The sequence below is a fragment of the Magallana gigas genome, chromosome 10, assembly GCF_963853765.1.
Source record: "Magallana gigas chromosome 10, xbMagGiga1.1, whole genome shotgun sequence".
Classification (NCBI taxonomy): Eukaryota; Metazoa; Mollusca; class Bivalvia; order Ostreida; family Ostreidae; genus Magallana; species Magallana gigas.
In genome coordinates, this window is record NC_088862.1 from 3,085,020 (window position 1) to 3,099,666 (window position 14,647).

At 34.5% G+C, this 14,647-nt stretch overlaps 1 protein-coding gene across 4 annotated transcripts in view; it reads right to left on the bottom strand.

Moving 5' to 3' along the window:
• LOC105320283 (uncharacterized) overlaps positions 1-14,647 on the bottom strand; it is a 44,856-nt gene that overhangs the window by 3,645 nt on the left and 26,564 nt on the right. Inside the window, exon 1 of one of the 4 annotated variants that reach the window (XM_066073336.1) lies at positions 614-994. The exons of the other annotated variants lie outside the window; for them this stretch is intronic. The gene's annotated coding sequence lies outside the window, so the exon portion shown is untranslated. Of the gene's footprint in view, positions 1-613; positions 995-14,647 lie in introns of those variants that run through there. 4 annotated transcript variants of the gene reach the window in all.

Sequence of the window (14,647 nt, forward strand, 5' to 3'; positions counted from 1 at the left end):
CTTGTTTTCGTAGCAAAGAATTGTAAGCTCTACATGTATCTTGCTTTCTAACCCTATGACTGACACCAAAATTTTGGTTAGGCATTAGAAAATGCATTACCATTTATTAAAGCATTACAAACTATCAAAATAGAAAAATTTCGTGACAAAGTCCTTTAAGTTTTTCTCAAATACCACCCTATTAATTTTTAGAAAATTAAGTCTATACAGTTACCTAAAACTTTCTCGGAATATAACCGTTAAAACATATTTCTGACGAATTAGCCAAACGCCAATCTTAATCCTAATAAGGAATTGGAAAAGAAAAGGGTGCCATCTTTTCTGCACAAAAGTCTTGTAACTTAACATATAACTATTGCGGGGGGGTGGGGGGGGGGTAATTTTTTTTCCGTTATAATTATAGTTTCAATGTTCACAGTCTACGCGTGTGCCAATGCCGTCTCCTTTAGTTGAGATACATACTCAAAACCCAAGAGCAATGCGCAAACAAGTCATGTTGCACACTCGACCAATACAGAAATATAGCTAAATATAAAAATGAGAGAAAACCCACGTCAGTAAAAATATTCAAGTGACACTGTAGAAAATAGAAATAAAAAACTGATAAACTTACGGAATAAATATCCGTCGTAGTCGGCTGTTTTCCTAAAAATGAAACATGTTTTGCTAAACTTGCACATTGTAAACACGGGTTCGTCCTTGAGGGCCAGATCCAGCTAGATTGAATAAGGGGATTCCCGTAGACCTATTTATAATCTAGATTGTTCCAGGTGTAAGAGTTGTCGATCTTCGTAAACATTCTGTTTACCGCCGTACAGTGCCGTGATTCACGGGGTCGGTCGGACTCCTCCAGGGCATTCCGTGATTTGTATGGTACAGGACTTTCCGTCATTTGTAGGATAGAGAAAACTGCTATCGTTCTTCAATAATTTGCCAAAAATTGAAAATATTAACCACTGCATGTTTTGAATTATTGTACCTACAAAAGCGCATTGACATGTGTGAGCGTTTCACACAGAAACAGTGCAACTTCAGCTACATAAACAGGTGGAAACTTCACAGTCCGTAGGATTAAGTCCAACAGAAACACAGAGACTATTAACTAAACAATGAAACACTGAAGTAATTCAAACACCCGTTAAACTATTTATTACCCCCAATTATTTATAGGAATACTACTGCCAGTGAAGATTTATGTGATAAACTTGGTGAACAGATTGTGGTGAATCGACGCCACCAACAATTCTTATTAATCACCAGCACTCCCGTTATCCTAAAACTATGGTGAATCAACGCCACCAATAGCTTTCTTTAACTGTAAGATTGTAAACACCTGTAACTCGTGTAAAAACATCACCAGTAGTAATGAACTAATTCCTTATTAATAAAAGTAAGTTTCAAGAATTCCATAGGAGCACCGTAATCAAGATTTCACCCAAATTTACCAATAAAACTAATCCAATTATTAACCACAAAATCACCCGTAACCAATTGTAAAATTTACCAATTCACGGTCGGCTCTTAATTGTGCCTCCGACATCCTCAAGATCTTAGAAGAACTGCAAAGCTAATTGTCGCTATAACGGTTTATAAACGCTGCTGCTGTAATCAAAATGCTATTAACACACTAGGTGTCCTCATCCTCCCCGTCTAGCCAACCCCCTTACTGACCAATACACAGATTGTATCTCATAGGCCAAAGTTCACGATTCATTAAGGGAAGTCGTCTATTATAAATTACAGCTGAATTCCAAAACTTAAAAGACAAAATTAAAGTTATACATGACTGTATAACACAATGCACTTGCAAGGATTAAATACATTTTTACGTCATTTTCGTGTGTGTGTGTGTGTGTGTGTGTGTGTGTGTGTGTGTGTGTGTGTGTGTGTGTGTGTGTGTCAATAAAATGCCTTAACAATGCACTGGCGAGAAATGATCCTTAGCGAGAAATGGTCGTATTCAGCACGAAACGAAGAATAACAAAAAAAACAACAACAACAACAAAACCGTCCAATTTAGTCCCTTAAGTGGCACGCTAATTAGTTCAATATCTTGAGATAGGCTACCTTATACATGTTTACGCTTGATCAGCCGAGGATTGCCGAGTGATGAAAGACATTCCGATGAGTATAAGTTGTCCTTGCTGTCACTGTTGATGAAGTTTCAATTGGTCTTGAACAGTAATAATAAAAAATACATGTATATGTTCAATTAGTCGAGCATTTAAACTCTTTACCTTTACATAATCTACATGTCATTTGCTTCGTTATTTGAAAGTGAACTAGACGCAAGGCTTCACAAACGGGCATGGACCACCACCGTAGACCACGGAAGGCGCCAAAAAATTGTGGCGACTGTTTTTTCTGGGTTTCGATCGCGACTTGTCAAACGTAAAATTGATTAACTGTTCATTAAAAGAAGATGATGGGAAATTAAAAATATATGTTTTCTTTCTTTTACTATCATACAACTTGACATAGAAATAGTAATCAATATTTAGAATCTAACAAGGACTATATTTTTGGCGGAATATTGGCGTAGGAAAATATCACATTTTTCGTAATTCGGAATTGCTGTAGATTAATTAGTTTGTTTTAGCATTTTTATAACAATAACATTATGTTATAATTTTTAACTAGTGTAGACTAATGATATGATACTTCGGTTTCAGAATACATGTATGTTTTTAAAATACGATTTGCCTATCAAATTACATTTTCATAAGCTTTTTAAAGCGCCCATTCTATACATTGATTTGCGTGAAAAATCACGAAAATCAGTTTTTCTCTCTTATCAAATGGTGAATATATTAGATTGTTTGTCAATTTATATCTTTATATGAAGTCTACGTAAAAAAAAAATAAATATTTTAATAATCAATATATCTTCAAAAGTTAAAAAAAATAGAGGAAATGCCGGCTAAGCAATATCAATTTTAGTTTCAATATTTATTCCCATTCAGTAGTATAAGCTGATAGACATTTTGATATTCTATCATTTCAATGAAGAATAGAATCTTCATATCTTAAACAAATGTCTACATGATTGAAAAGAACTTCATTTATTTTCTATCATCCTTTAAGTCGATGGAAAAGGTAGTGACCTTTACCTGATCTTTATGCGAAAACAAGAAAATCAAATTTGATATAACTGAAAGAATCATTTGGTTATATGGTCTGTTTAACTGTGTCAAAATCTCATGAATTTCTTATTATAAGAAGTATGTTTGATAACGTGAAGACTCCTTCCTTAAGAAATGAATACTTTACTTGATAGCTATATTTAAATGGTGTCCTGAGATAGTGAGAATGATTAAGGAAACTGTTGCCAAAAGGCTGGGATGCTATTTTGACTGTTCAATAAAGAACATTGGTTATCCATTTTGATTTGCCTTGTGTTATGATATTAAATCTAATTTGCATTCTTTCAGGACAAAATTTTGACAACCTATGAGTCCAGGCTCCGGGATCAAGGAACTTTTTAAAATATAAGTTTGATTTTCGACTTAAGATGAAGATATAGACTAAGCTAAAATTGCAAACTTAAGTTGATCATGAAACAGTCTTAACAAAATAAACATAGCTGGGTAAAATGTATCTTAGTTCTAAAGAAGAAGATGAAAATGTGAACTCTTAACACCGCAACAACATTGGCAACGACATCGGCAACGTTGACAATCTATCTATTTTTTTTTTAAATTGAATTTTAAAACTAAAGAAACTGTATCAAAATACTGTAAGAGGTTATTATGTTATATTTACAGTTTTTACATTTTCCAGTGTCTTTGCCTATGATAACACCACGTATCGATTTTGTACTTTACAGTCCGAAAATTCAAATGCCGTTTTCATTTTTCATTTTTTTTTTCACTTTTGTATTGTCACTCCAATGCATGCAATGCATGTATTATATGTATTATTGTTCAAATTTTTTTGGTGATTTTTCTCAACACTGTAATTTATGCAGTTCAGAGAATAAAGAAATTGTCATTGTCATTGTCATATAAATGATGCGCAAGCGGGGTTTGATTATTTATATTCAAATATTTAATCGTACAATTGCTGATAATTATAAAAATCACTCTCGTGTATCCGCGCCGGTAGTGACATGTTTGGATAACGTGAAAATGGCGTATCCACTTCAAAAACAATGAGTGTTGTGTCCTTTTTTCTATCGACAACGAGGTAAATATTAATTAAAATATTGTAATAATCATTCATATTTTTCTGAAGGTTTTGCAGTTGAAAAAAGTGTGCGTTATTTTTGTTCATCGTAAATAATAACGACTTCTTTATAGAATATCAATCGTTAACGTGTCATTTAAACGCAAAAACCAAGATCTATTTCGAGATAACGTATATAATATAACACCTACTAAAAATCTGAAGCAGCCAAAATTAATTCAAAACACTACACTAACAAAATGAAATCATTTCAATATCTTTTTAATACATTAATATGTATAAAAATAGCAATAACTTCATGCACCTGCCAAAGAAGTAGTACGGTTTGGATAATTAAATTATTCCGGTTTGGATGCTAAAATATAAATTGTGCAAATGGTACGGTTTGAATAATTTGAAGATATAGCAATAATAGCATTTTTTATATTTTAGACATAAATGGAGCAGTTTGCATTTTATCGGTGTGCAATCGAAGATATATCTTTTTAAGAGATAGTTGACCATTCAATTACACAGCATGCAAAAGATCAAAAGAACTAAATATACAGACGGTGAATTTTTCTTTCCTGTCCGACAGTTTCATAAACGTCATGAAAACAAAATACTTCCACATGTTCGAAGGGGACTAAACCTGGATGACTAAGTTCATTTCTGTAGACAAGCATGTTTTTTTTCTTCTGATAAAATGGTATTTTTAGTATATAATTGATAATTTTGGTCGGGGCGTGGTCAAATCCAATAAAGCCCGAAGTGAAATTATCACCTCACAGTATCCAAAGAATGATTCCTTATTACTTATATTAATTTAATTCACAGCAATTGTATGATTAGATATTTGAATACAAATAAGCAAACCCCACTTGCACCTCAATTACACGTCATTTGAATTTATTGGACTGAATATAATATACAAAATTGATATACGTTTGTGTTATCACATGAAAAAAAAATGAAAATGTATATTTAGTTATATCAATTTCTTTTACTAACATCTCAAAAGAATACTTTCTTTAATTTTAAATTATAAAGAAAATATGTGTTAAAACTTGAGGAACACAATAAAATTATACATCTATAAAACAATGTAAAAAAAAGTTTTTCACTTTTAACCTAAAAAGCAATACATCATATAAACACCTTAACGGACAACTATCTACTACTTTTATGGCAAGCGACTATATGATGTGTATTTTTAGTTATTCTAAATAATATTTATAATCGTGTATGTTTATTTTTTAAACAATGTGACTTCATATGTCTATCACATGACGATCTCCATAATATTGAAAGCAAGATTTGCAGTGAGGGCATGTATATCGCACAGTAGCGATGCTATATCCCCTTGGCGAGGGGATAACTAAAAGAACTGTTTGCACTCACATTGTAGTACTGTAAGGCCGTTTGCAGGTACCCCATTATATTTTTTTGATGTTTCATGGTCCAGATAACTCTACTTCCTGGAATTCCTGGAATTATGAAATCCAGAGCATTCTGAATAATATGTGTGCCTGCTAATAAATAAACGCGCCGAGCCTGACACTCTTCTCTGTTCTTTTTTGGGATAACAACATATTAACCACATCCAAACCGTATCAGATGCGTATCCAAACCGTTCCTATTTTGAAAAACAAGGTCATCCAAACCTGTTCCGTTGTTCAAAATTAATCGACATAAACTGCTTATTTACATAATTTTAACATAAACTTCGTAGAACTTTGAAGACTTAATATGCTTTTAAATAGATTTGACGATCTTTTTAATGTAAAAGTAAACAATGTAAGCCTTAAATAAAACAAAAACTTATCAAGAAACAAACAGAGCCGCCATTTTCACTTTATCCAAACGCGTCACTACCGGCGCGGATACATGACAGTGAAAAATATAGGTAATGAGAAACCATTCTTTGAATATCATGAGATGATAATTTCAGTCGGGGCGTGATCAAATCTTTCATGGTTTCATCTTTCATTGTTTCATCTCATTTCACTAAAATACTCGGTTGTTCTACACACTGCTCTAGAAACACCAGGTATTCATACCCATATCTATATGGGTTATTAGATATAACGATTCGTGAGTATATTATAATCTATATGCAAGTACAACACACTCAGCAGGTGCTTCAAGGCATGATATACCGAATGAAAACTAGATGCTGTCATTAGACAGTAATACCCGCACCATGTGTTTGCCCCTAAATAACACTGTTTTGTACCAGTTTAATTAAAAATGAAGGCTACATGCAAGCTCTGGTAATACATGTACAATTAAAATTTATAATTTTCATAACTGAAGGATGAGATCCCTTCCCATATGATAATACACATCGTGACATGAGCAGTACTTTATGTGCAATTTGGGGTAGAACTGTTTGCAGTGAATTTTCAGTTAATCAATAATCTTAACATTTTATGTCAAAGAAAGTATAATGGTCTATATAATTATTACAAACAAAATTAAAAATTAAATTATGCCCCCTCCCCGTGGCGGTTGCCGGTTTTAGATTTGCTTGTGTGCCTACATGAACATCATCGTGTGCACAGATTTAGAGAAGGGGTGGGAGTGAGGGGTCCAGACCCCCCCCCCCCCCCCCTCTCCATGAAAATTCATTTATATCAATTGTAAAATTACCAAAAATACACCTTGGATCCCAATGCTCTTAAGACATATAAACGCTCTAACCCATTGCGCTTCAATGTTAGGTAAAATTATTTAGGGGGTAAATATTTAATCAATATTTAATATACTTTATTGTTTATCTCAATAGGAAGCATACATGAACATCACAATATGCAGGTGTCCTGCACCACCTTAAAGCTGTTATTTACCTAATAAAACAGTGCAAGTGGATTTGAAGAATAGGTCATAAAAATACATGCATGTTACAAATGAATGATCTTTGTCTGAAGTTACATACACAACACAGGTCTGTATGTCTCATTAGCGGGTACTAGTTTTACCCAGCTCTTTGATTAGATGGGTTCACGTGTATACGTATACATATACGCAGTGGCGGGGGCGGGTACCAGACTAAATGAATGCAATGCTATAATTGATAGACATTCATATGAATATTAATAAGATAGCAACATGTTGATAATCATTCATTAGATATAAATAAAAGATACAAAGTAAATCGTTTCTGGTCAGTCTATACCCTTTTTAAGCATTAACCGTGATGGTATTTTCCATTCCGTTCCGTTTTCCGTTCCGCGTTTTAGCAACATCCATACATACATGTCTGTGTTTTCCGTATGCAGAATAGCTGCAGAAGAGGATTAGTTAAGATCAGCTAAAGGAATTCATTATTGTGTTTTAATTGGATTATCATTATGATGTTGACCAATTTAGGTGAGCATAATACATGTAGTAGCAGTAGCACAATATAATGAGATGCCAGCATACATAAATAAGTTCTACTTTCACTTTCTAAATGTGATCTCCCTTTGACAGCATACTGTATCATCATCTTTTAATATTTAAATAAGCTTACATCGTTACCTATCCTATCGCATTTGTAAAGTTTCTGTCATTTAGTTGCAAAAGTTATTTTTTTCATTTGTCAGACTGCATGCACTATTGAGTTGACCCAATATTTACCCTGTATAAACAATTTTTTATTAAATTTGTGTATTACATATAAGTACATGTAGGTGTAAACACTTATCATTTATATTATGATAGGAAGGAAGGTGTATTTCTTTCTTAATGTATAATTATAATGCATCAAAATATCTTCTAATGTCATTATGATGCATCAATTAAATGGTGTAAAGTACATTAATGACCCCCAGGTGTTGTCTTTAACCCCCCACCCCGCCTTTATGAAATAAGAAATGATATGCTACACTGTATATTTCGTTAACTTCTGGATCTGAGATCCTCATCCCTAAACCATATAATTTATTTTTGCTCTTTGTGTCATTGCGCGTAAATTTATATATAGATTATGCCCCCTTGGAGATCACCCTGACATTTTAGAACTAGAAATAATAATGTATTTTATCTTATTAATATGTTATACAGTAGTGTTTGATCCATGTGGGTAATTCCTAGCCTAATGATGTCACTGCATTGTTTAGGAGACATGGCAGTGATGCATATAACATTTTGTTTATAAATCTTAATCAAAGTACTGAAGAACTGACGGGAGTTGATTTTGTCGATGTTTGTTTATCTTAAAATCAATGATATGTTATTTGCATGACAAGTACATGTAGTTTCTAATTTGTATTTGAATTACGCACATTTTTATAATATGAATTTTTGGACTTTTCGACAAGAATGTCGAGAAACCCCCATATGAATCGTGTTAAATAATATTTAGAGTAAAATTAATTAAATCAAACTATGTATCAGTAATACAAAGTATTTCTCGAAAATTGAATGGATCCAAGCAATATTGAACTGTAGTCTCGTTCAACCAAACGCTCGGCTGACACCGTAAATCTCCGACAAACATTTACGGAGACAGCCGAGCGTCGAGTTGAACGAGACTATATTGAACTCTGGCGTAAGAATACATACGACTACGAAAAATATTTAAATTGTTCGTACCATTTAAAATCTGACTATTTTAAAGGTATTTATAAATAAGTTGCCGTGAAAAACAATGCTTTAGCATACATTACATCGAATTCATCAATCATTTTCAAGAACTAAGTCTTGTCAGCAGCGATGATTTGTGCTGAGGTCCAAACACTGTTTCACTTTCGGTTTGTCTGAGTAACTGCATAGGAGAGTTGATTAAAATCAACTCCCAAAAATTGAATTAAGCAATTTCCAAAATGTTAATGTGAATCACAAGAGAAAAAGCAATCAAGAAATGATTTAAAATTTGCTACTGTACACATGTAAGAATGTATTAAGAAGACTGAATCTTTATAACCAGGTTAGATTGGGGGGGGGGGGGGGGGTTGAATGTGGAGTATATATAAACATTTATAATTTGAATCATTTATTGTTATTAATTTGAACTTGTCAATGAATACTACTTATTGATCCCAAGGTAGAAATATGACCTCTGATCATATCTCAATAGATCATTTGTCAATTATGCAAGGTGTAATGTAATTTTTTTAAAGAAAAAACATTTTTCACATTTTTTTGTAACATTTTTTACCAGTTTATAAAAGTTTTTAGACACCCAAATTATATTTTGATTTTAATAGATCATTCGACAAGGGAGGGGTGGAGGGAGAACAGTTTATATTTGAGTTTGTTTGGGAGTGGGGGTTCCAAGTCATATACCGTAAATCTGGAAATTTTTACGTCGATTTATTTTTGCGAATTCGAGTCATAAAGCTATAGATTAATTTTTACGTTTTAAAATTTTGCGATTTGTCATCGGCGCTAAAAATCAAAAGCACTCAAATATTAAATGTCAACATACTGACATGCACAATGTTAGCTAACCTTCGGACATCGTATATTACCGCCGCCTCTAATTTTCTCACGAATCGTATATGTTTACCAACTTCATATAGTATCATGTGAGAGTTGATGTCTGCAAATTAAATTTTGTTCAAATTACCGATATATACAATAACAGCAGCAAATGCAACAAAACTACCTAAGAGCCTTTACCAGGAATCAGTGACCACGACATTGTCTACATAGACACAGACATCACAGCAAAGATAAACAAGCCTACCCAGCGCAAAATATACTTGTGGAAAAAGGCGGATAACACCAAACTGGAAGAACTGACGAGAAGCATGAACACCAATTTCCACTCAATATTCCACCCAATGAGCCCTATCCAGGAAATGTGGGATTTCATTAAAAAGAACCTACTAAATATCTTACAGGAGAGTGTACCATCAAAACTCTCATCAACCAGATTTCACCAGGCATGGATAACGAGAGATATTAAGAGACAATCAAGACGAAAGAAAAGGAGCTTCATCAAAGCACGTAACACCAACAATAAGGCCGACATCAAAAGATACCAACGCCTAAAAAAACTAACAGAAAAAGAGTGTAAAACAGCATATAAGAACTACATCGAGGACATGATCAGCCCTGAGCTAACAAACAACCCAAAGCGATTCTGGAGCTTCATAAAGAGCAAACGATGTGAAACAACAGGAGTTGCTCCACTCAGAGACACAGATGGCTTAACTTACTCAGATGGGAAGTCCAAAGCAAACATCTTAAATCAACAGTTCTCCTCAGTCTTCAACAGTGATGAAGATGTAAGTACCATTCCAGATAAAGGGCCAAGTCCACACCCTGCCATGGATAACATCACAGTGACAGAGAACGGAGTGTGTAAACTGCTACGTAACTTAAACATCCATAAAGCAAGTGGCCCAGATGAAATACCAACTCGACTTATTAAAGAACAAGCAGAAAATTTAGCTCCAATTTTTACAACATTCTTTCAGGCCTCCATTACACAAGGAAAATTACCATCAGACTGGAAAGAGGCAAACGTAGTTCCAATCTTTAAAAAAGGAGAAAAGTGCAAAGCTGCCAACTACAGACCTGTTTCTCTCACAGTAGTCATATGCAAGATCCTAGAACACATAATATGCAGTAGCATTTCCAAACATCTGGAAAAACATGGAATTCTCACTGATGCCCAGCATGGATTTAGAAAGAACAGATCATGCGAGTCCCAATTGATCCTGACAGTCCAGGACCTAGCCAAGAGTATGGATCTCGGGAAACAGACGGACCTTATCCTTTTGGACTTCTCCAAAGCCTTCGATAAGGTCCCCCACGAGCGATTACTATACAAGGCAATGTATTACGGAGTAAGAGGGTCCACACTCCAATGGATTAGGGACTTCCTCAGTGGAAGGAACCAGCGAGTAATAGTTGATGGGAAGAGCTCCAACAATGCCCCCGTCCAGTCAGGAGTCCCTCAAGGGAGCGTTCTTGGCCCGCTGATGTTCCTCCTCTTCATAAATGACCTCCCAGAATATGTCCATCAATCCAATGTTAGACTTTTCGCTGATGATTGCGTACTCTATCGTAATATCTGTAACAACACTGACACTATTAAACTACAAGAAGATCTCAATAGTTTACTACAGTGGGAAACAGACTGGCAGATGGAGTTCCACCCCAGCAAATGCCAACTGCTGAGAGTCACCAACAAACGAAAACCTGTGACCAACTCCTACAACATCCGTGGACACAGGTTAGAAGTCGTGGACTCTGCCAAATACCTCGGGGTTACCATCCACAAGAACCTCAGATGGAACGAACACATTGATAACATCACTAAGAAAGCAAACTCCACCAGAGCTTTCATTCAACGAAACTTGCAGCACTGCCCACGTAATACCAAGGCAGCATGCTATACAACACTGTTAAGACCCTTAGTGGAGTATGCATGTACTGTGTGGGACCCACACACAGCCCTTAACATCCAGAAACTGGAGGCAGTACAACGACGATCGGCTCGATTTGTGATGAACAACTACTCACAAACTAGCAGTGTAACATCAATGCTTGAAATTCTCCAGTGGACATCCTTGGAAGAACGTCGAGCCAGGAACAAAGCTATAATGATGTACAGGATAGTGCATGGACTAGTAGCTATTCCAACAACTGAGTTACACCCAACGATGACTTCAGCCAGAGGCCACACAAACAGATTCCTGATTCCCTATGCTAGGACCTTATTATATAAGCATTCCTTCTTCCCAGATAGTATCAGGATCTGGAACAACTTGCCACAGAGAGCAGTGGACAGTACCTCCCTGGATGAATTCCGACAGGAGGTCCTGGCATGCAGTCTACGTTAGAGCACCACCAACTTTTACCCGGTTTTAATCTCACCTGCACTGTATATACATGCACTTGTTGTCACACCGAGCACAAGCCGAAGTGCGATGATACTCCAAGGAGTCCTGCACTTTATTGGAAGAAGAAGAAGAAGAAGTATCTTGATATGGATTTATAGTGAGATAATTATCCCAATTAGCAGTTCACACCTTCACATGCGACGGTTTGTGTACACCACACAAGTATCAGAGGGTCACGTGTCAAACACAGGTGTCGTTTTCCTGTGTCAAGAGAGCGAGAATGAGAAGAAAATGGCGGCATTCACGAGAAATGCAAAATACTGTACAAATTTTCGTATTCCGTGAATTTTGGTGTCCCGCCGGTACACTGTGAATGGGGTAAAAAAAAATAACGCTACATTCTGCGTAACGCCGGTACATATCATATCTATGAATAAATCACGCATGCATGCAGTGTCATCAGTATTTACACTTACAGCGAATTACAGAATACCGGTAGAGTTTTCAATAGCTTGTTGGATTGCTCAATAGGGTATTCAATTTGGTCAGCAAGGTATCACATCAGGTTTAAATCTAGGTCCTGTGGTTACTCAAGTGTAGATTGTTATTTTGCACTCAACCCATTCATTTTACACAAAGAAAACCTCTAGAACACTCCCTCCTATTGTTAGCTATTCTATTCATAGACTTTTAAAAAGAATGTTCACCTGGACAGCACTGGACTCTATAGAGCATCAATTCTGCTTGGAGTAATTTGAATTTTGTTTTTCAAAAAATGTAATTCAAAAGGCAGTTCTGAAGTAACAAACAAAAGAGAAAAGCATAACTTTAAAAAGTTGATATTTTTCCCTGCAAAAAATCATTGAACATTTTGGTTCCCTGATTCCTGGTTCATCTTACAGCACTAATACCAGTAATTTTTTTTGTGCTGACTGCTTAATTAGTTCAGACTTTTAAAGCAGAAATGTAGGATAACAGAGAGAAACAAAAGGGCTCAAAACTTGCAAATGTTAACCAGATTAACTCACTCTATTGCTGTCATACCTGAGTAATCACATGACCTAGATTTAAACCTAATGTGATACCTTGCTGACCAAATTGAATACCCTATTGATCAATCTAGCAAGCTATTGAAAACTCTACCGGTATTCTGTAATTCGCTGTAATAAACATGAGGCTACCAGTCACCGGAGATACCGATTTTGAGTGAAGTCCTTCTCCACACGCTGGTTATAGCTTGGGGGTAATTAACAGGTTTTTTGAATGACCACTACTTACGGACACCTGTTCATATGGTTTATACCCACCTAGCTAAAAATCTGAAATTCTTATTCCCACCTAGCTAAAATTGTGATTTTCACACCTGAGTGAGCATTGTGTATAGTCTGTTTTAGAAGTGAACTACCTGTATAGAAATCACCTGTGATATATAGTTACATGTATATATTCTTGACAATAAACATTAATTTTGATTTAAGATCTATCAATTATTGAAAGGTTAAATATTTATAAATTGAAAAAATAGAATAAATTTAAGAAAAAATAAAATAAATTTTATAGGCCTGGCAAGCAATTGCGTAAATAAACAACACACCACAGAAATTGATGGTTTAATTAGATCATATGAAACTTCAATCAAACTAATGCTTGATTTAAATGCCATTAAATTCCATTAAATGCTATACCATTAACTATCATACATGTACATTAAATGTAGTTTATGTGTGTTCTTCTAAAATGTAAAGGTTCCCAGCCCAGTCCATCATACAAACATGATCTTTTTGAAGCATATATAAAAGCCAAATAGATTTTCATAAACAAATTTCTATCTATGACACGTTTCAGTATTGTAAGTATATTCAGCCTCTTACAAGCCTTTTCATGTATATTTGTTACAATAGTATATGATAAGTCCAAGTTCCTGAAAATGCATTCCTAAATGTACATGAGCATTTGATTTTTTTTTATATAATCACCACCGTAGCCATGGTGTATCCTGTATGATGTGATAATTTCTCTGCTATCTTGTAAAATTAACATTAATTGTTTTTCCGCTATTAGAATCAACACCCCAAAATTTGGACCATATAATTTTTATTTTTTTCAAGATCCTCAATAAGGGGCATATATAGAAGGGGTAAAAATGTCATTATCAACAATGGCAAACAGAAATGTATCATCAGCAAAAAATATCATTAATATATGTCAAAATCAAAAAAGGGTCAAGCACTGATACTGGCCCTTTTGGTATCCCAGATCATTAATTTCAATCTCAAAACCCCTTTACAATGGTATAAAGAGAATATGTAATACATAAACATTTCTAAAAAAGAGATTTTCTAATCAAATAACAACTAGAACTGTCCTAATGGGACTAATACCCCCGCTAGGCTAATTTCAAATGGGACAAATAATTGAATTGAATAATAATTAAGGTTTGGAACACATACAAAAAAAATTCTAGAATTGTAAAAAAAAAAAAATAGTTAACAAAGAAAAATTAAAATCAAAATTGTCAGAATTTCACTGTAAATACATATCTATAACAGTAATACATTTACAAATGTATGTATTTGATGATATATTTTTTTAATTTAATTGATTTAAAGAAAAACCAACAAAATGACAATAACCCCTCCCTTTGCAGTGAATAGAAATACCAGTAGCCAAGCAATGCTCTTCTGTTGATAAAACTTTCAATA